The sequence below is a fragment of the Cygnus olor genome, chromosome 16, assembly GCF_009769625.2.
Source record: "Cygnus olor isolate bCygOlo1 chromosome 16, bCygOlo1.pri.v2, whole genome shotgun sequence".
In the NCBI taxonomy this organism is placed as follows: domain Eukaryota; kingdom Metazoa; phylum Chordata; class Aves; order Anseriformes; family Anatidae; genus Cygnus; species Cygnus olor.
In genome coordinates, this window is record NC_049184.1 from 10,369,866 (window position 1) to 10,396,225 (window position 26,360).

Sequence of the window (26,360 nt, forward strand, 5' to 3'; positions counted from 1 at the left end):
CTGTGTCTTGGAAGTGATCGCTTCTCCTAGCCACAGGAGAAGCCAAAGTGCATGGTGTGCCTGGGTATGCAATTGGCTCATACAGTTGCACATCACTACATATTGATGATAAAAAGTCAAGGAAATGACATGAAGGACTAGGAAAAACTAAGTGAAATAAATAAAATAGAAACTATAAGGCTGGGCACTTTCACACCTCATTTTTTTTGGTCCAAGTTGTAAAGGGAATGTAGAAACAAAGGAAATGCAGATTCAGATAACTTAGAACCAGCAAACAAAGTCAAAACGTACTTCCAAACACTTTCTATGATCTATTCTGTGAAAAAGCGCACAGAAAGTACTATTTGACTAACAACTGGCATGATTCATCAGACGTAGGAGGAGCCTCCAAACACACCAACCTGCTTCCAGCCCCAGGCAGCAGCAGATCTGAAGAGAGGAGTACTACGAGCAAGGTAAACATGACGTGAGCAGACCCAGAATACCCTCTTGGGTTACACAGTCTCTTCAGGGACTTCCTGAGCCAGAGGAATGATTTAAACCCACACTAATTTAGCGACAATGCAGCTGCAGCAGTCAACATCATCCCTAAAAATTAAGGTAGCAGAAAGATTTGGTACAGCCGTTAAATATACACATACACAATCACCATGTATGTAATGGGTATAATCTGTATTCAAAGATTTTGAATGTACAAAAATTGTTATATGAAAAACAAAATAAAACTCCCAAACCCTGCACATAAAAACACAGCAGGTATTTTAAAAATATGAGGTATTGTTTCTAATCCATAGATTTTTTTCATGAGTGTAAACCTGTGAAAAAAATGGAATCAGCTCTCCCTGTTTTAGCTGCAAACAAAACAAATGTCTGTGGTTACCTCACAGACAAAAGCTAATGCAATTGTGTTCTGTCATTCTGTAGCAAATGAAGAGCTACCAGGAAGCTTTTTATCAAATGGATCACACCACAAACCAAACCTTTGTGAAAATTCAGAGAGGAGATGTAAGATTAAGGACTTGTAGCTTTCCACTTACAGTTAAGAAAGAAGGCACATGTGAGAGAATAATCATCAGTATCCAAAAGATGAACAGAGTTCCAAATTGCTTTTTTTTTTATTGTCCCAAAATTCCTTAAAGAAAAAAAATACAGAAATAAAACTCAATGTAGAAATACTTATGATGCAGGAAGAGACCAGGGTATGATTGCACAAAGGATGACCCGCTTTAGGTGATGCTGCCAGACAATTTCCTTCCCTGTTACATCACCATTAGGTTCCTTGTTAAGCCCGTTTCTTTAAAAGTCACCCACAAAGGGCCAGTGGCATCAAAATGCCATATTCAGAAGAGGTTTTGTTACTGAGCACACAGTCCAGGCTCTGCAGCTGTTTAAAAGGCATGCAGAGCAGTCTGGAGTGTCAGGGGTGGAAGTGAGTGCTGCTTTCAGAGTTATCATCTCTTGAAGCTACAAGGCAAGTAATTTTAACATATGGGTGGAGACAGTCAAAGACCTACCAGTTATTAACATTTGCTTTTCCAGCTGCCTTGGACATGGACCTTTTTTTTTTTTTTTTTTTTTTTTTTTTTTTTACAGAGTGCTGCAGTTCTTCTTTGTCTGACCTGCCTGGTCCACTCTGCAGCTTCCTATGGTCAACCCCGAAACTCTGCTGGATGTAAAAGAGTGAGTCCTGTCCTGGCAGAAGAGCCAGAGTCCCAAGGCACTAGCTCTTACCGGATTTCATCAATATCACATGCATTTCCAGTAAAAATCTCGATAAATATAATCAACTTGATAAGTGTTTGTTTTTCCTTTCCTTATGAACTATTTGAGCCATGCTGGTATGTTCATTCCAAATTCTGCTGCAATCACCTGTTTTACTACATCTGTTGTTGAGAAGGATGGACAACAAGCTAAATAGTCTAATGGACAGCAAACTCTAAAGAAAGAAAAATATAAATTTTGCATTAAATCATATTGAAAGGTACAGTCCGTGTCATACTTTCTGTTTAAGACTTTGAGATTAAACTCTTCTGGTGTAATGGTGCCACCAGCAGATAATAGTTAGAACTGGTTTTAGCTGAAAAACAGATGAGAGATATTTCTCTGTGTAGGCTATTTAAACTTCCAAAACCATACTCTTTAATTTCTTAAAATAATATTTTGGCAACGACATGGAGGTGAAAAAACTTCAAAATGTGATCTATCAGTAGGTAAAAATTTGGCTAGATACTTTCCTGTACAACTCTTTTTTGTTTCTCTATGATTTATAAAGATACAGAATTGTTTGTGACCGTGTGGGGTACACAAAGCAAGACCTCTGTAAACAGCTCCTCAAATACATTTGCAAGAACCATCTGCATGCAAGTCATCCTACATCTAGTTCATAAAGTTCTTTAAAGGGAACAAGGAAACATTAGAACAGAAGGTAATTCTTTTTGCCTCAAAAAGGTCCCAATATTTTGTTCACCGTGACAAAGATTTCATGAGAAAAACATGCTGCTCTTTCAGCCTACAGCTTGGGGCAGATCTACAGCTTTTTCTCCCTTAAACTTCTCTAGACAGTAAGTCAGTCTTCCACTGCATCACCTCCAAAACCACGATAATAATAATAATGAATAATACAAAAGCAATAATGCTTCCCTTATTTCACAGTGGTATTTTTTGTTTTGTTTTCTCTTTTTTCATTTTTTTTTTCTTTCCTGTAATGAAAAGTATGTAAATGATTATGAGCTACTCAGACACTGCAGTAAAGGACCTTCAAAATGCCTTGGTATGAATTTGTCCTGGCTTTCTTCAAATATAATTAGTTACACTGAGAAGAAAAAAATCCATACCATGAAAATTTTATACAAGGAACTGAGATTTAGATCACAGTTACAGCAATGTAACTCAACTTTCCTGAGAAGAGTTCCTCCTGATTGAAATCTTGGTAATTAAAGTACCAAGTCAGTTATCAGGAAAATAACTGAAAGCAAGACTTCCATCAGCTGACGTACAGGTTTTGAATATAGTAAGGCGTCTAGGAATTACATCCATTCTGCAATCCTTTATGGCCATGGCCTCTCACTGACATTATCTGAAGTGTGATGTGGCTGATGTGGAGCACCTCAGACAACCCCGCGGGGCTCTCATGACATAAACCCTCAGCCCAAAGTCACTGTCACCCGTTGTACATTCACACTACTGCACCTGCATATTTTATGTCACAGACAAAAGGTCAAAAGCTTGCCAGCAGGCTGCCTGGCTTCACAGCCACACAATGCGCTGAGAAAAACAACTCCAAGGAGCTGCTTGCTGTAATTTCCTGCAATTCAAGACTATTTTTTAAAACTTTTGCTGCCAAACCCCCAGCTGACTGTCACACTTACCGAATTTTATCGTCAGAACATTGTAATTTATTAGAGATCAAATCCAACTGGTTATTTGACTGTCTTGGTTTTAAATACCACTCAGCCCTTTTAGCTGCTCTGAATCCTTAGGGCTCTCTATAATTAATGTTCCTTTAGCAGAGGCAGTAAGGAGATGGTGTGTGCACAGCCCGTGTTAACCCTTTGCTGAGACCACTGCAAAACCACACTGAGGGCTGTGTTTTAAAAAGGGGTTGAACAAAATGATCCACAGAACTGTTTCTACTTCTGACATTTGAAAATTACCCTTTTATACCAGTGGGCTGAGCATAGCCCCTAACTACCTAAGAGAAACTCCCAGCCACCTCCACTCCCCGAACAACAGAAGGGTTTCGCCCAGCCTCATGCACATCTGCCACCTCTAACAGCTGTCAGGAGTCCCCAAAATTGAGCTCTGATAAGCTTTTACTTGTAACATCAAGCAGCACATTAAAAAGCACCAGAATCTCCTTGAAAAGCAAAGATAAGGTTGCTGCTATTCTCTAGAAATTCTCCTTTGTTTTCAGCACAGGTAAGTGATCGAGCCAGCTTCTGTAGACACCTGAACACGCTTGAGCTGGCATCACGAATGAGGCCCTGCATCCCCAACAGCTGCAGCACCTTCTTGTTCTACAACCTACTCTGCAACCTCACTCTTCCCCACCTTCCTCATAGGTGACCAAGAATGAATACAAAAATATTTCTGAGTAAATACCGAATTTTATTCCTACATCAGAAGATAATCTCCACTGCTCTTTAAGTCAGTATTATCTGAGCCCAGAGAGGTCAAATACCAAATATTTGGCAAGAAGTAAAAACCTTCACACAACAAAAGCCCAAGGAGCGAACACATTTTCCTTTAAATGTTAACATCTTATCATCAGCTATCATCAACCTTCTTTTTTGGCTATATGAACTTTGCTATTAGTAGAAAAAAAAAAACAGTCTAGCATAGGACAACAGCTACGGTCTACTCTTGGCAATAAATATTTACATCGGTGAGTTTTGCATAGCTGAGGGGTTCAAACTTGATCTCAGAACATTCCAATAATCTGTCGTGAAATAAAATTGCAGCAAAATTACTATACTCAATATCTATTTATTAAGAATTGTTACTGCAATTGGAGTCCTGAAGGGGCTGTCCTAAGAAAGCTTTCTCCTTTCTGGGCAAACTATTTAGGGCAGTATCCTTGACTGAACTTCCAGCGTTCTAGCTAATTTGACCATGTATGCCTTCTACCCTAGGCACTCTCAGCAAAAATAGCTGCCAGAGCTCCTATACAGCAGCTGTTTCAAGAAGGCAGTCTTCAATTTTTGCAATTCTTCTATACTATTTCAAGAAGATTTTTTTCCAAGCCTCTCACATAGCTTTTAGTAATGGCAGATATGTTTTGTGTAAGTCTGTTAATTCCCCAAGTACAAGAGCTTCGGGGAGACTTTCAAGTGTATATTTGAATCAGAGACACTGAAAGAATTATAATTAAACATCAAGATACATGGTGGGCTTAAAGTACTGCTACACATTTTGCTGAATGACTGGCAAAAGGCGTAAACTAAAACATAATAATATCAACCTCTTTGTCTGTTTTTGAACTACCAGAAAAAACATACAATTCTGTTCTGAACTACACTTTTATAATTTCAAAGGAATTTCTGCCAAAGTAAGCAGGAAATCATTGGATTTAACAGCTTGTATGCATAATCTACTGCACTAAATGAGTCCGAAACCTATAAACAATTTGTAGTAATATATAAAAAAGTTGGCACAATTTTTCTTGTGACTGTGTTACTACCTACTGAGCTCATAACAGTAGACAGGATTAAATTTATGTTTCCATAGGTGTTATATGATGTAAACCACTGTCTCTCTGATACTGCAGCCTTTATCAGTTTGAGAAGTCTCGTAGCAATTTAACTGAACAACAACAAAAAAAAGAAATCTTACTAAATAAATTGCAGTACAAGAGCAAAGTTTTATTATTATTATAATACCTATACGGACAAGTACTTTAGAGTAAGGTACTTGTCTTTCCTACCACAATTCCTTGGAGTCTGAGCAGAAAAAAACATGAAGGGGAAAATAACAGTAGATTAAAAAAAAATCTAAGGCAGTTTTCAGAAAACTGTACTCTGCCCTGGTCTTTGTATAACTGTCAGTAGGAAACAGGCCTCGACATGCAAACAATCCCCCAAGTGCATCAGAGAGGAACAAGTCTTTGTTTAAAGCAGTGCCAGGTTACCCCTGCACTTCTTTATTCTGTCGGCTTCTGGTAACCATAGAAAACTGATACATGAAGCACACTGGCTGCACGCTGAATGTACACGACTGTTAATCAACACGATTGGACGTAACGGTGAGTACTTACCTTCCTTACTAATGGCTGGTTAATAGGAATCTGTATGTAGCTTTTTTAGACCACGAACACTAACTTTTTTCAAAAACAAACATTTTGCTTCCTATCCCTTGGACATCTGGTTAAAGAAGAAAAAAAAAAAGGAAAAGAAATTCCCCTATTATCAAAGAAACACTCTATTAAAATAGGGATTGTATATGAATATATGCTTGGAACAGACAGTTAACTAAAAAAGCCTATGCTGAAAAGAACAGACCACTGTCAGTGATCAATACTATTTACAATTTCATTGTAAGTGCAAGCCATAAAAAAAAGTCATATACAAAAGAGTCATATTCAACAGCAAAAGACATCCCTAGCTGCCAGGCATTATTGTAAATGTGAGTAAATACATATATGTATGCCAAGTTGGTTCTGATTCCCAGGCTAGCTGTATGTCCCTGAGAGCATGGCTTAGAAGAGACCAAGTTTCATCACTTCCTCACTGCATTGCGAATGATCTCTGTATCATGCAGCACAAGGATTTTTGTAAGCTAGTTATTTATTAAGCAAGAGTACTCGTATTCAGGCAAGATATATTTTCTCAAGTTAGAGTAATTTAAACAAGCATTTTCAGTTTCTTAAACATAGCATCTGGCCATGAATCTATTTCTTTCAAGGTATCCACAGGACTTCAACCGGTTTCATAAGAAGAACCATTCAGCAATCTGAATCCTGCAAAGTAAAGATTAATCTTTGATCAATAATTTCAGGGGAAATTATACCAAGCAGCTTTGTCTGAATTTGAGAACAGTGGCTGTTCTCAAATTCAGGCTTGGTTTTGTGCCAAATTCAGTCCCAAACAGGCTGGAGCCCCTAAGATTTTGTTCAGCTGGAAACACCGCCGTGTACCCCCCAGCAGCCCTGGGGCATGCTGCTTGCACAGGCTCGGGGTTCCTCCTTCGGATGGGTAACATAGACACTGGTGCTCCTGAAAGTTACATTTCTCTTTTAATGCATTGCCAGACACATGAATACCTTTGAAATGACTTGTGTACTTTCTAGGAGATCACTTTCTTCTCAATTACAAGTTTCAGACGCTAGGGCCACAACATCTAAAATTCCTAGCCAGCTGTTATGAGACTCATTTTTAAGTTGTAGCTCACGATTGTTAATCATGCATTAAACATCAGCAATTAATATGCATAAACAATGTATGTGCTTATGTCGCTTCTCATTTCCCAATATGGATTTTCATACTAATGCTTTAACATTGCTGATTTCTGCATCTTGGGAAGGCATGGATTAAATATCTGATTTTTGTGGCAGTGACATTTTGTGTCCTGTCTATAACCGTTCACTCCCCACTGGAAAAGCTTTTTATATTAAATTGCAAGGAAGTCACTGAACAAAGTCAAGAAAATAGAATCAACCATTGTAAGGAAAAGATGCACCTTCAAGTTACTATGAATGATGTATATTTGCTGATTTATGCTGATTAATGTTATTTGCTGTGAAAAAACTACAGTTACTGTGTTCATCAAAGGATTTGACACTAAGCAGTATTTTTCTGTCTAAATCACAACTATTTGTCTGTCTCAGAATGGGACTATTTGCTAGCCACCTGCCAACAGAAGAAAACATGATTAACTTAAAAAGTTAAGAGAATTTTCCTCATTTATATCTCATGAAGGAACTTTCCTGATTTAAGGCATAGGATGGAGCTCACTGTCAAGTATCTATATACAAACAGAATCACTACGTAATGCTCTACGATAGGAGCTGCATCCTCAGGGTACAATTACAGCAATTATCTGGATGGATCTTCTCATCAGTAACCTTTGACTCATCTCCTACAAACTGTCAGTCTTCATCATCAAATGGGGAAAGCAACGTATTGTTTCTATTCAGTCATCTGCTTCTGAGAAAGAGAAAACTCCGCTATTAGGACAGCCTGCCTGCCCATATATATGACCTCCTGTAGCTAGCCTGCATCTGCCAGACGGAGTGGCAAGCCGCAGAATAACAGTAGTTCTCTCCTATGCTGTTCTTCTGTCAAGACAAAACCAGGAGGCACTTGCACAGACTTCTGCATTTCTCTCAGGAATCTCTAGACAAGCAGAAACAACCTTTTTGTATGCAAAGCACAGATGCATTGCCCAAACCTAAAAAAGTGCTGAATATCTCAGTCCTCCATGGGATTTGTTGGTTATCCATTATTTCTGGGACATAGCCCCAGTAGGAAGAGACGACTGTCTCAGATCCCATCTAACTGTGATGAATTCACTAAACTAAAAGGATTTACTATAAACTTGCACCTATGCAAAAATGGAGCATAGTCTTACGTTAACACTATTATCACATTTATTATCACACAATTGGTGCTGAAATAAAACTTCTGCAAAAGTTTTGTTGGAGGGCATGGCCTGGAGGATACAGCCTCTTTTAAATTAAGCAATTTTAATTCAGAGTCAGCAATGCTAAGTGATGTAGGGATACATAACTCAGTTCCAAAAGAACATTTAATATAGGATGGCAAAGTAACTACTGCAAACATTTTTATAACTTTCATTTTATAGTGAAACAACTGATAAATTACTGTAACAGAACAATGGAGAATCACCTCGGCCTTAAGGGAAGGATAGCTTAACATAAAATTCTTCCAGAAAAAGGATAGCAGTTCTAAGGCTTAATTACTATCACCATTAGCTGTTACCTACCATTTGATTAGCTGGTAATAAAAGCAAGGCTCTTTCTTATCAAAGCAAACAGCGAGGTCACTTCGCATTCTTCCCATTAGCTGTGAATGTTGCTGTGTGGGCAGGGCAGGGATAGAACTAGTAATAGGCAGAACCTGAAAACAAACAAACAAACAAAAATGCTAAAAATAGGCAAAATCATTTACAGAGGTAACTCAAACAGTCAACTACCACAGGAGAAAGAAGCTAAATTCGTCATTGTCAAATGCCCATTCAAAATGAAAACAGACTGAAGCAAAACTGTCAGAAAATTCTTTACCATTTTGTAATGATCACACAGACCCATAACACTAGACAGAGTCCAAATGTTTCAGTGACTAACTTCAAACAATAGCTGGGCTGTTTAAAAGCACAACAACAGGGAATGATGTTTGCCGGAAGGCATACTGAATTAATGTAAATTGCTTTCAAATGCGTATTCGGTTTCTCAAACAAACAAAAAATAGATATTGAACTGGGCAAGTGGAAGTTACTGTTAGAGCCACATAACATCTGGTCACCCGTACCTCAGTTGTCCATCAGTAAGCACACAGAGGCAGCTAATATTCAGTGTGAAAGACAACAAAAGGCGTGTCTACTTGTGTCTAACGAAAGATTACTCACTTTACTCTTCCTACTTTAGAAAGGTCTTAAGACTATTGAGTCTGCGTCTTTATGAGCCTTCCCAATTACCACCTGACTGAACTCTGTACGTATTTCCTCCCAGTGAGGTACTTTACTACCAGTCACATCCATGGCCTTTAGTCATGCTGCCACAGTGCCTTTATATCAGCCTAAGCACTGACCTTTAAGAAGCTATAAATGTTATTTCAATTTTAATTCTCTGAGTTTAATGTCTCTGGAAGTGATTAACAGCACTGGCTTAATGTCATTAGGTCCTTGCACATTTGCTCACCACCTTCTGCTAATGTAACTTAATCATTACATGCTGCAACACCCCTGAGTTTCTATTTCTAGTTCAGTGAGATTATTAAACTGCTAATAAGCAGCAACATACTGCATCATCAGTGGGTTTCATTGCTCCTAAAGGCAAAATAATTAAGCCAGAGATTAATTTTGTTCTATTCTTCCTCATCTGTACAATGGAGACCCCATAGTTACTGTTGTGAGAAACAGCTAGGCTTTTTCACAACAACAAAAATTAATTTCCTGTCTGTTAAGTTTCTGTCGCATCAGTAACAGTAGATCTTCACAATTTCCTCATTAAAGTATGGGTGAACAATCCTACCCAGTGAGAAGAGTACTGCAATTGAAGGCATCTGGTTTCAGTTTCCAGATGCTAGCCTCTTAGGTGGCTTTGGGGGAGTCACCAATGCCCTCTATGTACCTTGGATATTTCTGTAAATTATGGAAAGATTTACCAATAACAAATGCTGTGCTGTAGCTAGCTGTTAATATTTTTGGTGAAACAACAGAAAAACAACAAAGAAAACAACAAAGATAAAGCAGGAAAAAAAAAAAAGGAAAGAAAGGGAAAAAGAGGAAATAAAATATTATCAGACCTTCTTTCAGCAAGGGTAAAAAGCCCACATTGAAATCAGTTTTCCAAAATCAGATTGCACAGTATCTAACCTAGCCAGTCATTTTGGCTATATCTTGTCCAACTACCTCAGTACAGCCCAGAGACAAATCCAGCGTCTTACACTCTGGCTGTAGTCTGAAGGGTGCCAGCTGACCCTCCAAGCAAGCAGGATCACCAAGCTAATGTGGAAAGATGGGGGAATCTGCCTCAAAGTACCTGAAAAATATACTAACTTTGCATTAGGGGGAAAAAGGGGTGGGAAGAAGGTGTACTTACACTTTGGGACAGGGAACTCTCACTGTTGCTTTAGCAGCAGAGTGACTTTGCTACTACGAGGCAGGTGTGCACACTCCGTCCTTTTTCCTGGCATTGGTGGCTGCACTTTGTGGTGGTACTAGAATTTATTAGTCTACAAAGAGAAAAAGCTAGCAAGAACACTTTCTGTTTAGCCGTGACATGTGTAAAATGATTAGCAAGACACCACATTAAGTCAATTAGCAAGACACCTTATTAAGTCAAAGTACGACAAAATAATAATAATAATAATAAAATAAAAATCAAAGCATCTTTGACATGTATCATTTGTTTCTGCTGGCTGGGTAGCTGTGAACCTGCACTGCCATCTACAGGAAGCACCTCCTCTTCCTCCACCCAGCACAGCTGAACCCTACCGTGAAAGCAGGCATCCCAAGTCACAGCCCCACTCCCTCCTCACTTCCTTGGCAGATTCTAGGTTTTAGTACAATTCTTCACAATTTCGGGAGACAATTACATTCGAGTGGATATATCAAAATGTGCTTGCTTTTGCAGCAGTATATGCACAAATTAATATTTGAGTTACTGTGCTCCAAGGTCTCAGATATATTATGGAGCCTAATTAGTAAAAATGTACCCGGTGCAGTATTTTTACTCTCTCTGCTTTTATCTGCTGGGCATGGTATGTTTCATATGCCCTGCAGAAACGGTACTTTTCTTCTTACATTAACTATTTAATGCATAGACAATTTTTACTTGCAGAGGATACTCAGAATGCATGCTTCCATTTAAGCAGAAATCATCTTTTTCATATAACTGAATTATCTGAGGACACTGTTAGAGGCAACTACAGAATTCTTCAATATTATCTATTTCATGATTCTTCCATAATTAGTAACTTTTAGTATTTTTAAATTGGCACCTGTTTTGCGTTTGCGGAAAGGATATTTAGTAAATGTTCCTTGCATTTAAATATCATTGCCTTTCATGTGCTCACCTCAGGAAAGCACAAATTGACTGAAGTTCACACAGCTTTCAATTGTATAGAAATATTGAGGAAAAAATTTGCTTCAGATCAGTGTGTAAATCTAGAATTGTGTGTGTAAATCTAGAAAAAAATTACACTCAAGTTTCAGCAAACCCATCTATTTCACATGCCTATTTCAAGACATCTTGAAATGATTCCAGGTCAGCTTTGCAAAAATTAAATATTGTGGTAATTAAGCAGAAAGACAAATAAATATTCCAATAAATTTCACAGTTAGACAATTTAATTTAGTGGCAAAAATACTTTCAATATATAGCAACATCATATCTTATCTTAACAAGATATTTTATCTTAAGATAAATCTATTTTACGTTGGATATTATGAGCCAAGTTAGTGAGTAGTACCCATAATATTCTTATAAGAGGAAAGCTAAACCTTATTTAACTGGAAAATTAATTCTCATATACTAAAAATTAAAAAAGAAAATATGTGTAAGAGCAAAGTATTGATGGCACTGGTCACACAAGTAATTCCTAAGAAGGGTACAGTTCTTATGATAATGCAATCTTTTGTAAAGCCACATACAGGATTCCCTGGGCCCCTGCAAGTTGTGCAAGAAGTGAAGAGCAATGTATACTTGCGAGTGTCAACAGTTTGAAAAGATTTCTGGAACCAGCACAGAAATCTCTAATAGTTGTGCAAGTCAATTAGCAGACTGAGTATTTGCAGGCACAGTATCTAAAGAGACATTTTCTTAGCTCTAAAAATTGAAGCTTCCAGATGAAGCAATCTGGAAGATACCAAAAAGATATTGTTTGCATGTAGCAAAACATTAATAAACAGCTAAATCTAATTATTGCAAAAAAATACACACTGCAGCTGTAAATTTCTCTCTAACCATACCATTACAGCCTTACCAGTGAAAACAGAAGTGTCAATGCTAATGTAAACTCAGCTGCTGATATATATTCATTAGATTCAGAAAAGCTTCAACATTTCTTCTTCTATGTCAAATTTTATCTCAGTGTCATTGGCCACAAATCAGCATAGATATAATCTGCTATACCAAAACATAACATTTTGTGACACCCAGGCCTTAGATGTATTTCCATTCTTGTCTCTTACTCCATAAAAATCACCTGGAGAATCATATCAAGAAGACTACTGTGGCTTTCAAACAGCATCTGGGAAGCAGAGAGGCAAAAAAATGTCCAGATGCTCTGATCAGACGAAACAGTTGTTTTGGTGCTGGTGGCCCTGAAAGTGACCTCAGAAACATCTGACAAACTCTAACCCTGCAACAGTGCACAGATTCAGCACTAGATCGAACAGACATGGAAAAGGCGTGATGTATGAGGGTACCAGGGTCCTGCTCATGGCCTTTCCTAGCTGAATACTCTATATTGTGCTTTGCCTAGCTCAACAGAAAGGCCCATAAATAAATTAAGCAAATACCTCCTCTGGGTAAAATTTAGACTGGAAGGTGAAACTACTACAATATTACCATAAATGTGATGACAGGCTAAGATTTAAGAGGATAACAGTTAACTTTGTCTATTCTGAGAGCTGCAAAGAAGATAAAAAACATAAATGATTGTATCAGGAATTTGCTAATATAAACCAGAAAAGGTGTTCCTGTTACTACTGTGGAGACCTCTCTGACAGGGCATCAACTGATGAATTAGCCTACTACTATTCTGGTCTGCCCAAACCTGAATTTATTCACTTCCTGGAAACCTTAAACTAATGACAAAAGATGAGGAATCAGAAGAAAGAGAAGGAAAGAGATTAACTATGGACCATCCTTTGTTTTATATTGAAATTTAAGCAATAAACACTCAGTGCTCAAGAGCTATCTACAGTGAGTAACCATGAGTAATTCCAAGTGCCTTTCTGATTGTACAGACGTGCTGAACCAAGAGCTCCGTAAATTGGCCTGGTCACCTCTGCAGTGATCCTGGCAGAAGGATGACTAGCTATTTAAATCAATAGAATTTTTATGTTTGATCATAATCTGGTCAAAGTACGAGAGAAAGAACAGTTTCTTTATTAAGATGTGCTTTGTGATTAACACGCAATTTGAGTTCTGAAACTGCAAATTTTTCAGTCTGGTCTGTATTAAAGCAGTGTGTTATTACAAAAGGGGTCTTAAAAAAAACTCACTGTGGCTCAACTCAGTAATATGTTTCATCCACCTTTATAATGGCAAAATGAATTTCCAAAAGGGAAAAGAAAAAATGCATTTGTAAGCATTGCTAAGCATGGAGTTTAGGAAGATATTTGCAGGAGCAGGGGAACAGCAGTCCCAGAATGGGTACCTCAGCAATGACCCAGCTCAGATGACGAGAATTTCTGCTACACAATTCAAGACTGTTCTAAAGCATTCTTCCATTATTAGCACTTAAATTAGCTTCATTGTGAAACAGTAATTAAACAGCAGGGGAGATTCACTGCTTTAGCCTTTTATTCTTGATTCTAATTTACATGATTAAATTCTAACTTATTCGCTGATTACCTTCTTGCTTAACATGCTTTAGGTTCTCACATTTTTTCCTTCTGCCCTTGCTTCTTTTTCTGGGTGTAGCAGTTTTTGCCCTCACCAGTCCACAATCTTCAGCATGCTTACACATTATTCTGTTAGCATAATGAAGCATAAATAAATGAATCAAATATTAATGTATGTAAGCACTTTAACAAACACACGCACACGCAAAAAAAACAAATATGGTTCTGGCAGACAAATTTTGGAACGTGAAGTGAAAGGCTGACTTAGTCAACAACCTCCATAAAGCTCCTGAAGATTTGTCCAGGATACATATTAAAGCTCTGTTTTAAAGGACCTTTGCCAATTTAGTGGATTTCGCAGCATATTTCACAGCATACAGTTTTTGAAGAAGTGAATAATAATTTCATATTTTTCTTGCTGAACTGGTGCTAGCACTCTTTCACTTCAATTACCTTTTCAAGTTCTTCAATTTTTCTTAAAATTCATACCTTCACACTGCTTTTTAATTTGAGAAGACTACTATTCTAAGCATTAATACCTTCTACACCGGATTATACAAACCAGTACCAGCCCCAAAATTATGATGTGGCAGGTATTTTCTACCTAAAGGGGAATATTACAAGGTATTTTATTAATCCACCAATCTAAGGTTTGTTAAATGCTGGTGGTCTTTAAGGTCCCTTCCAACCCAAGCCGCTCTATGATTCTATGACATAAGAAATTTTTTATCCTAATGTCTAGCACTCTTTTTCCTAGCACCCTTAGCAGGATTCCGTTTCACTGTGCAGACCCAGAACAGAAAAAAACTTGTAAATGATCCAAAAAATTAGGTCCACGTTACAGGCCTTGGGGATGGGCAAAATGGCAGACTTCTCAAAGACGACTGAGAAAGGACATAATTGGAAAGCTTTGAAATGAGGGCAGATGGAAAGAACTGTTTTAGTTATGTTCTCATGGCTGATCATTCACTGATACTATGCAACATAACCAGCACTTTCATTCTGGGTTTTACAGATGTATAAAAAGTATTTCTGACAGAGATAAATATAAAATGAGAATATACTTCTGTCAATCAGTTGGCCTAATGGTCTAACACAGATTATTTTGGCTTGAAATCTCCTCCCCACACGCACACCCTTTTTTCCCCAGAGGTTAGGAAAAAAAATGTATCTTTAAGTTTCTAAAGTGTTTACTTGCTGCAGCATAAAGAAGTACTCTGCACTTCTATGGTATCTGTGTGCTGTACAATTAGATGACAGCAAAGTAAACAATACAATTAAAGATATAATCTACTGTCAAAATCCAATCTTTTCCCAGAGTTGGAAAGTAACGTGATCCTAAATGTATTTTTATAGCACATAATTTGTTAATAAATGTTTCACTTCAGATTGATTTTTTCTCTGACACTGCTGAATATCACACTTAAAGCACAAATATTTTATTTTGTGCTCATCACAATGTCATTGAAATTGATTGCTCTTACTTTATACTTCTAAACAGTTCATGTACAAAAGATTTAACACGACAGCCTCAGATTCTTCTGCATTCCTATTTTACTGTTCATTTGTGAACCACTTGTCTTGCAAATAAATATAACTATGCCATTTTAGATTGTAGTAACAAATGGTTTTATCTTATTGAAGTAAATGTATCCTCAAAGCCAACCCTACCTTGCCAAATCATCCATTAAATATGCAATATTTTTTCAGTGAATTTAAATACCTGCTTGCATGTGTAGCTGCACTGATCACATTTGAACCTTTTTTTCATCTCTGTGAGTCTTCTTATGCTGAGTAAGAACATAACGCTCATGAAAACCAGCTTCACAGTAACTGCATGTAATTGCCACTGCCATGTATGAATGCAGATTTCACAAGTGGACATCTGAACAGTTATTAAAAACAATTAATTATAATGGTAAATTTTGGCTTTCCATAATATTTAACAAGAGTTAGACTGGGAATAGCTTTGAGTAATGCATTTGTTCTAGAGTAAAGCACACAAAAAAGAACCTTCTCTATTCTCTGCAATAGGTGTAAAATTGATAAATAAATTGACAAACAGGCAATTTCTCAAATGATTTTGGATGACTAAAGTTCCAGTAAGACACTAAGTTTCCAGAGAAATTAAGCAGTTTAACAAATCAAATCCTTTTGAAAAGTCCAGTAATTTTCTGCTTTTACCCATACAAAAAGATTAATTTCAAAATGCTACTCAAAGTAGCAAATAATATAAAAATAAAAATTGCACAAACACATGAACAAAATGAATTGTACGTATGTAGATAATTCAATTTCTACCTTGAAATACTTAATATATTTAAACGGGAGCTTTATTTGAAAATACAAATAGATGCTAAAGACATCTCTATATGCCCAAATATTTTTAATATAGATTTTTCATACATTTTCAAAAATCTAAATTTTTATCTTTGTTGATATTGGTCACCTACATCACTTAAAATACAGTAAATATGCTATATTTCTAATACACTGATTTCTTAATAAATCTCTAATGCTATTGAGAGTTGTACAAGAACATCTTTTTCCTAAAGAGAAGTGAATTTACACATGAAATAAATGTATGGTGATATTTGAATCAAATGCTCTTCCAAACAAGAATAGTTCAAAAATTTAGTACCTGAAATCCCCAGAAAATTATGAGGGCTTGTATTGAAATAACTGTGGTTTGCACAAGGAAAAAAAAAAAAAAAAAAAAAGGCTTTTAAACAGTATTATAATTTTAATTTATATTTTCAGAATCAACCTGTATATCAATAGTGTTTGATACTGATGACAAAGGAAAAAAAATATATTTTCTGCATATAGAATGAAAATGAATTTATACAGTGGTTTATTTTTTACATTCTGGGAGAAGACCTCAATTAACTAAGAGGCATTTCAGTTTATTGTATCACCTCCAATGTTCCATAACTGTTATAGAACCTGAAAATAATATTAGATATTGTTAAAATCAAATTTAGAATTTTAAGAGTTTTTAATGTTTTAAGCACAGTAAAACCATCATCTGCTCAGCTGATTAGGTCAAACTTAAAGTTAATTTACACTTTACTAATTAATGCAATTACATGTATTTCTTTAAATTATAAGGACAAAGTGCTCAGCAACTAAACACTGAACAATTTCAGACTAAGATGTAAAAGCTGATTTTCCATATGCAAAAAATATATATATATATTTAAGCATTCAATATATTTTAGTGCCTTGTTTAGTTAGATGGAGTTTTTAAGTAGAGTTGAGAAAGAAGCAATGTGAGAGCTGAAATGGTTTCATGGAGATCTGGACTATTTTCTGTGGCTTTGAGAAGAAACTCCTCAGTATGACCTGGATGTAGGTTTTTTTGAGGTACCTCCTTACAGAAAGACAGAAAGTAAGAAAGGTACCAAAGAAAGGAGAAAAAAAAAAAAAAAAAAAAAAAAAAAAAAAGCTAAATACTTGATACTTTGTATTTTAAACAAATTAAAACATCAGCCACAAGATGTCACTACATCTCCTTGTAGGGGAAACCTGTAAATCAACAACGAACACTCTTTCCATAGAAATATTTTGTAATGCTGAAGTCATATGTATTTTATATCATTATAAGCAGTGAAAATTAGAAACACTTCATCCCTAATTATCTCCACATTCCTTTTTTTTTCCCCCCCTCTCTTTAAACTCAGCCAAATCACTTTTTCATGCAATAATGGTACTATAATGTGTGGACACTGGTATTTTGGCACATTTTCTCCATGCTTCTGTAGCACACGCATTATCATGCTACCACTTTGAGCAAGTTTGGCCTGGTAAACATAACATCCACCTGTTTTTTTTTCACCTATAAAAATATTAAAATAATATATGCTTACAAGCTCTGTTTATTTGACAGAAATGCAAAATTCACACAGATCTAAACATCCAACAGCAACAGCCCCCAGAACAACCAAAATCTAAACATAAGCTGAAAATGCCCAAAAGGCTAAACAATTTTACTTGGCTGATTATGATACAAATTTCCAGAATCTGCAAGTCAAACCGATGAAGCATAAAATCATTAAAATAATTCTAAATTATTAATCAGAATTTTTTTTTTTATTCCATCTTGTAGGTAGATATGATCAGATGTGCAAGGAGAGGAAATGAACAGCTGTAACTCCTTGATAAAAGTGATACAACAGTAGCTATTGATAATGGGAAAAGAAAGGGAAATTTTGTCTTGTCCTTCTTCCCCAGAAAGTCACATCACACATGAATGTCATCAAAAATTACATCAACACTGGCAATTAGCACAGTCTAATAAGAGCAGAGAGAAGCAGCAGTGTTGAGGACCAAACATGTACATAGATTTTGAACTATGTTATCCAAGCCCTGGATAACACTAGGCACACTCTTGGACATTTCTAGTCGACTCATTAAAAAAGAATTTAGTTTACTTGCACCAGACTTCTCTCTGAGATGTGAACCACTTGCCCATTAACTAAATTTTGCAGACAATATGTAAGATGAAGTACTTTCACATGTTAAATACCTGTATGTGCATTCACATGGTTATGCAGGAGAGTACCTGAATGAAAAGCATTAAGGCAGAGGTGACACACATGATATTTTTCTTCAGAATGGATTTTCATGTGACGGTTAATACTTGATATGCTGAGTGAGGTGAATGTGCAGAAATCACATTTGAAGACTACTTTTTCTCCTGTGAGAACAAAGATACATTTAGATCATAAGCCACAAAACAATGACTTTACTTTTCAAAAATAGTACCAATTTCAATATAGTTCCTCTAGTTTTGGCAAAAATACTTCACATTTTACATAAAGGAGCTTCAAAATACATTACAAAGAGTCAAGCTGTTGGACAGAGATTATTTTTTCTATTTAAGACTTAAGCAATTCACCCCAAAATAGTGCTATGTGTTAGTGATACAGTTTAGCACCTAATTCCAGGAATCCTAACTCCTACTCTAGCTCTCACCTCTGAGACAGGATGGAAGTTCCTCTCTTCATAGCATCATTAAGATGTGGTTCATCAAGGCACTTACAAACTATGCAATACATTTCTTGATGTCAACTGTGTAACTAGTACTAACAAACTTAAAGATTTGGATATTTCAGGCTAAACTATTCTCAGCATTCTTGTAGTCCTGAATCAGTAAAGTATACGTAAAAGCCCCTTTAAAATTACTAGTTGATTTTAAGGAAAGAAAGATCCGTACCTTGAAGAATTCATAGAAGAATAAAGTTATGCTTTCTGGACTATATAACGTTTCCAGGTTCTTATCACAGCAGTAATGAATTTCTTTAGAGAGTAACAAGTCAAGAGGAAATGTGCAGCACTTTCAGTTTTGAAAAAGATTTGAAACTGCAAAATGGCAAATATGTCATATTTGAAGAGCCTTTCCAGAACAGTTGTCTCAGCTCCCAAGTGCACTCTGTAATGATTTTCATGCTGAGACCAAAATGTATTTTATACAATGCTTCGTACCACACAGAATGTGCAGCTAACACTTCACTTCAATAACAGCAAACAAAACCACTTTATTGTTATTTATTCATTGTGGATTCATGCCCACACAATAGAACTTTGTTAGCTTTATTAAAGCGGCTCAAGTGTGCTTCCTATAAACACAGTAACTAAACCAAGGGACATTAACAATTGGCACAATATCCATACTTTAAACAACCTCCACCAACATACCTTAATATCCAGATACTATGACACATGCATCCATAGACTATTCAACTCTACTGATGTCATCCAACTTTTACAGTACATACATACAGATTCTAGGGAAACAGACACTTATCCTTTCCCTTCTATGTCAGTCCTTGACCTCTGCAGCACACTTCTACATTCCTAAAATATTATAACAGCTATTTCCTGTTACTTTTACTAAGGTTCTGTGTGATACCTTGCTGACAGGCGCTGGTTTTTGCCTACCACTCTCAGCCAGCAAGTTGGAACCATTCTAAGCTCATTCATAAATCCCTGAACACGTGCATCTTGAAGCTGAATGGACTAGGAAAGGCTAAATAAATTATTATTAGGTTTATTCAAAGGCATTTTTACACAGTATTAACTTTGAAGTCTCCCTGGAGGTTTCAAATACTGCATTCTGTTCAAAAGACCATTAACTTCTAAATGCCATCCAAAATGGATCTCCTGAACACAACAGAGATGACATCAACTTGAACAAATAAATTTAATCATTTAAGGGTGAAGGGTATTCTTCCTTCTTTCAATTTCCACAGAAAATTAGCTTTAATTTAACCTAAACTTAACAATTGACAGCATGAATATTTCATAAAAAAATTCAACCTCACTGCTAAATTTAACTTAAAATGTGTTATCTAAAAATGAACTACAAATATTATGCAGTCAACTTTTTACCTTTTTTTCTGATGTGGAGCAGTCATTTGAGATTTTAGATGCTTGGGTTTTCTTGGAACTTTCCTGCTTCATCATGTGAGTCTGACAAATCATCTCTGGCTTTACAGCTCAGGCCCTTTGCTTCCCCAACAGCAAAAAAATTTCCTTTCCTCCCTCCTCTGGGGTCAATTGCTGTACCTTATTTTCAAATGCAACGGCATCATTATCTCTGTCAATCTATTTAAATAAGAAACAGTTTTTCAACTTCCTTAATCAAAAGTTGCAAGTGGCAAAATAACTGAGCTATCAACAACAAGCAACCCACTAACTCATTTTAATCCTATATAGCATGGACAAAACTGCAACAAAAATTCACATTTAACATTCAGCAGCTTATCTGGGCGCTGAAGAATTACTAAAATTGAGACCTAGCTCTTCAAAATTTATTAAGTTTCCGAGCATCTTTTTGAGATTTTTTCAGTACATTTGCCTTTTAAATGAAAAGGACAAGATCTTTTTTTTTTTTTGCCTTTGTCTTATGGCATGATATCATGTCATAAGGTCATGATAGTTTTTTTTAGTTGATAAGTTTAGATATGATCATTCCTCAGAAACTATCTAGGGTTGCCATCATGGCCTACCTCTAAAGGCCCGTGCCTGAGGGATGGCAGAGAGCCGGGCTCCTCGTGTGGCGAACTAGTGGCACAGCCCTGCGACCAGGCTGTGAAAGCAGCCTGATGTTTTGTCACAACATGTCCTAGGTGAAGATCTCTCAGTCTTAATTGTAGGCCCTTAACCTTCTGCTCCTGCTCAGCTGGAGACCGCAGGGCTGAGCTCAATTGGTTTCCCCAGTTTCAAAATATTTAAAGTGATTCCCATGTTTCTCATATGAAAATACTTCAGCCTGGGTCTCACGTTGCTGGAGTGCTCCTTAAGAGCTGGCTGACGGCTAGTACTGCAGCATCTCTTACATGCGGATCTTGAGTATTTTGCAAAATCGACTGAAGTACATTTGCAGAGGCAGTAGAGCAGTATGTAAGCATCATTGTACTATACTTTAGGTCAGGATTGGTTATTCAAGGAGAACAAGAAGTTCTACATTTAAGAGTTCTCCAAAGGTATTGTAAAAATATCTTTGAGGTAAACTTGCAAGATTTGAGACACTAACATTTAATCTTGTGTACCCTTCTAGAACAGCAATTTCCAAATCATATCATTAGTACAAAGTAGTAGCAAATGCTCCTTGTCTGTTTAGCTGTACTGTTCCATCAGACAAGGTAGTATTTTGCCCAGTGGCTATATTATACTGTGTTTTTCACAGTATAGTTAGCACTGCTGCATATCTAGGAGCCATGTGTACCCTTTTCCACAGAATTTGGCCCAGGCATTTTTGTGTTTTGGGTGCCTAAGATGGCAGGCACCATTGGAAGAGCCAGTGATCCAGATTACTGCAAAAGTTGTAGCCATGAAAAGTAACTCAGTGGGGTCATTATAACAAGTTGTAAGGATGACAAAATAAAATCTTCACATCTTGAAAAACGAATCTCATGACAAGCCTGATTTGAGGTCATTGACCTTACTGGGCCTTATCTTCAGAGACAGCAGGTTCCTGTAATTCCCATAAGTACCCTTAACAACAACTACTCCTATCTACAATTCTGCAGGCTCCTAAATGCAAGAATAATATATATATATATATATATATATGTATATTTACACTTAATAACTGCGAATTAGTCATGACTAGTATGTTACATTGAATCAACACAAATCCAAAGCAATTATTTAAGGGAGAATATGCATTCCAGCAATTTAGGGCTAATATTTCAACATAGTTACCACGTTATTTGTAATCAACAGAATCTGTGGGCTCTCAAAATCAGAGAACTGGATGCAGAATACAGTATACATACATATAATTATGCTGCTGGTGACTGTAACTGGAGATTATACTTCTTACGCACTGCTCAGTCTTTTCAAGTTGCTATGTATACCATGCCATTATGATAGTTGAAGGGCACTGAAGAAAAAAGTTGTTATAACAATATATCCTCCTTTAGGTCATTAAAATGAGTTTCTCTGCATTTGAACAGTCATCAGGATCCAAGAGCTGTCCTGCCTTGTACTTCTGCTTTATTAATACCAGCACCATCCACGAAGCTACAGTTAAAGGTCGTTAATTATTTCCATTATAAACTGATATTTTCAAGGATTTATAACTCAAGGATTGAAAAGTGAAGGGCAGAATAGTCCTTCAGTTCATTTAGGTTGAATTTAAAAGAGCCACTTGGATCAGGAATCTTCAAACTAAAGCACCTCCTTATTATGTTTTGACATAACAGAGGTTAACAGCTCTGCAATGGCTGTTATGGTATATTGTGTATGCAATCTCCAGTTACCATATACTGCCTACTGCATCTCTAGCTGCAATCAGACTTCTACCCACTCCTCTACAGGGACTATTTCTTTCTAACATACCAATAGTATGCATTAAACATCTCGCATGAGAATAAAGTACCTTTTTATTTTTTTTTAAAGTTGTAATGATATTTGGTGGGGTAACCATACTTAATACAAATTATTTTTATAGGAATATTTTAAAGGGAATATAAAGACATTCCATTTGCAAGGATTTTAATTTATACCAGTCCTCTTGTGCTAAAATAATGTTACATAAAGAAACAAAATTCAGCCACAAAATTGCACATAAGTTCTTGATAAGAATTTAGCAGTGCATGAAGGTGAATACGTGGACAAACAAAAATCCTAAATCAGCAGAGTATATTCTACCCTTGGCTGCACTAAGGAAACACAGCAAACTTTGGTCTGATCTGCATTTTTCCCCTGAGTATGAACAGATCAACGGACTTTTTTAATGAGTAAAATATTGGGTTATTTATTCCGATTGCCAGACTTAAATCTGAATAGTGCCTTTTAAAATATTTAAGATGTTTACTGCTTGTTATATGCAGCTGACTCTTTATAAAAGCTTCATTATGATGTAACATAAAGCATATTTGACCCTGAAGGTAGTTCAAAATCTTCAGTTTCACTCTCTTCCTGTGTTTTAGAAAATCATTCCAGATAGCTTTAGAGGCTGTATAATGAGCCTTTATTGCGTATGTTTTGCACCTCCATCTTCATATCAGAGGTCCTGAACTACCATCCCCTGATGCCAACAGAAGGATTGCCATCGATTTAAATGGGTTTGGAATTAGGCCCAGGATAGATAACCATGTGAAGCAATAATGGTGTGATTTATTTACACATTTCTGACCTGTCCAAAAAACTCTGAGTAAATCAAGACTGTTGTTGTACACTTGAAAAAAAAAAAAAGAGAAAAAAGAGAGAGAGGGAGAGAGACCAAAGCAAAAAGCCAAATAAATAAACCCCACTTTAACCTCACATGTTCATAATCATTCCATTTTATGATATTCCTTCTCATAGTTGAAAACTCCATTCTTCTCTGGAACATGACTCCTGTTAGTCTACTAGGAAACCCAGTCTTTGTTGTGACTTATTTTGACAGTTTTAATATCATTTTCCACCTGTCATCTGGAAAGTTTTCCATTTTCACTTTCCTCCAATGTCTCAATTTTGTTTCCAAGTGTATGTCGTATTCACACTGCACCTGTCAGAGTGGTATCTCTGTGCCTTAACATTGGTCTGAAAACATGCACGCCTTTACTTTTGCTCTTACACCAGGGACAATTGCTACCTTCATCACCTGTTTTGCAGTGCAATCTTGCTCCTATGAATAATGATAGCAGTAAATAACTATCTCTACACCATCACTCATTTCAGAGAAAATTAGTATATTTTTATGATCTTCTAATTTATGTTGCTCCTTTAAATAGTGTTCTGTTATCAAGTTATACTCACTAAATGGTGAAATCCTTTCACTTTACTTTCTGGTGCTGTTGTCAACTTTTTCTTTTAGTGTTCCACTTTCACAATGATGAAGCAGTACTTCAGAGAGCATAAAAAACCTTAATTAAAAAAAAAAAAAAAGTGTGTCATCTAATCAGTGAGATAGATTAAAAAAAAAAGATATTTTTTGGATGCTCTTCTAAGCAACTGAAAGTAGCAGAGTCAGAAAAAACTTAGTGCTTCAGAGTGCTGGCCTAGAAGATTCTCAGGAGAAATTATACATTCTGAATTTCAGAAAAGATACTGATCACTTGGAAAGAAGACTATTATTAAAATATTTAGCTTTTTCTTTTCTTTTTTCAGACATCTGGCTCTGAGATGGGAGATGCAGTTGATTCCAGCAGACATTATTTAGCATTCTGATTTGGCTTGGATTTCTCGTCTACACAAAACAGCACAAGACCCGATATAAGCCATATAAAAGCTGGTCAGATCCAGAAACTTATACAGTCCTACTTGTATATACAGCCCTACTTCTTTCTTAACTTATTCTCCAAAGCAAAGGGAAGATGGGAGCATAGCAAAGCAAAGACAAATAGAAGTCACTCTGGAGGGTATTGATTGACTCGTGTCTGGCCCAGGTATCAATTACCACTTCTCTTTCTCAGTGCAAAGAGGAGGGTAAGGAGTGATGCAGAACCCTCTCAGAGGCACAGTGATTGCTTGGACTGTGCCATTAATGAACAGTTGACTTGATGTGGGCTGTGCCTAAAGTACACTGAAAGCCTTGCTTTGCTGTCTCTCCAGTGCTCCTCTTGGCTTTGAGAAGACAAATCTCCTCTTTAAATTCGAGTGGTTCTTGTAGAAGAACCAAAACAACTTCTATTAAGTTAGAGGACTTAATGCTTTTATGTCTTGCCTATGCTTTTAAAATCCTGCTCCATACTGTTAACAATTATAATTATATAGCATGACAAAAAAAAAAAAAAAAAAAGAAAAACAGGGCATAATAGCATACAGATGTGGGATATATAACAGGGGAAGCATTTAACAGAAGCTTATTGGAGCTGAAAGTACCAGGGTGTTTGTTCAGACACAAGTCAGGGAAGTGGTCTAAAAATATTAACCATAATTGCAATTTATCTACTAACTGTTTCATCTAGCATTGCGATATATTTAGATCAAATTCTGCCATCCAGTAATGCATGGTTTGCTGCTTGTGGCAGACAGCAGATCTGCATACCTGGGTCTGTTTGGAAGAAGTGTATTTACTTGGGAAGCATTTTACTTACATTTCAAAAGACATTAACATCGTTACAGTTAACTACACCTCAGTGACTTCCTCTGTTTTTACAGAATACTTTTTAATCCAAGAGGTAGCAAAGAAAGTTTTAAAGACAACTCACCTTAGTTAGTTAGTAAAGGTTTTTGCTGCTGTTTGTGTAAAGGTCAAAGAGTTAAGTTGAAGAGGCAGAAAGTTTTCCTCTTGTTTTGACTAAACTGGAGGAAACGTGCTAGAGCTGTGCAGAATTTGATTGCCAAACACAAAGCGAAGATACACAGTGAGAAAAGATAGTAAAGGTTTAACCCAACTGATGTAAGAAACAAAATTCAAGGATGCCCGTGTTTCCTTGCCTTTATCACGTTGTTAATCTTTAATCAGGAAAACAGTTCTGAGAAGAGCTCTTTGTGCACAGCTAAACAGGCATCAGTGCTTGGAAGTTAATGGGATCACCAGAGAACGAGACTATTAAATCATTGTCCTAATAAATCAATAAGTGAGATGTACAACCCAAAGGAGTTCAAATTCTGCTTCCACGTGGATATGCAGCAAGTGCACATTAAACCTTGCAAAATCAGCAGTAAGGAACTGGTTGGCAGGTTCAGAAGAGCAGTGGCTTCCTGTGCAAGTTTTTTCCAGCTCAGATCACAAATCTGTGCAGGTGCTAAAGTTTCTGAGGATCCTGAATTGAGCTTGAGTATAAAAATCCAAAGAAATCTAGGATGGACTACAGAATTTAAGGGCACGTATATTTTAGCGTGGTTTCACTGACAGCAGGTGATTTACTCCTTGATATTTATCAGCACAGAAACGTTAAATCTTAGTCTTTCTTCTGGCTAATGACAAATCGTCACTTAATGTCCAAAACCAGATAGTCCTGTGCCTCTCCATCAGGAACTTGTAACAGAAATACCTATACCAAGGAGCCATAGGTGTAAATCTTTTATGCTCCTGTAAGAATAAACAAAGTCAGCTTTATAGTACTCCTCTTTATAATCTTTTTGAACAGCAAGATGAGCAAGCGCCTAGAAAGCAAATGAGAACAGCTAAGTGACTGGTGTTTTGTGAATAATGGTTATACTTTGTT

The 26,360-nt window shown here is 36.5% G+C and overlaps 1 long non-coding RNA gene across 1 annotated transcript; it reads right to left on the minus strand.

The window, feature by feature from the left end:
- Positions 1-6,060: 6,060 nt before the first annotated feature.
- Positions 6,061-20,924, minus strand: LOC121079245. Its single transcript, XR_005824958.1, has 4 exons — positions 20,763-20,924; positions 20,143-20,358; positions 8,440-8,573; positions 6,061-6,454 (listed from the first exon to the last, which is right to left on the minus strand). It is a non-coding gene; the product is annotated as an uncharacterized LOC121079245 (long non-coding RNA).
- Between the last annotated feature and the right edge of the window lie 5,436 nt (positions 20,925-26,360).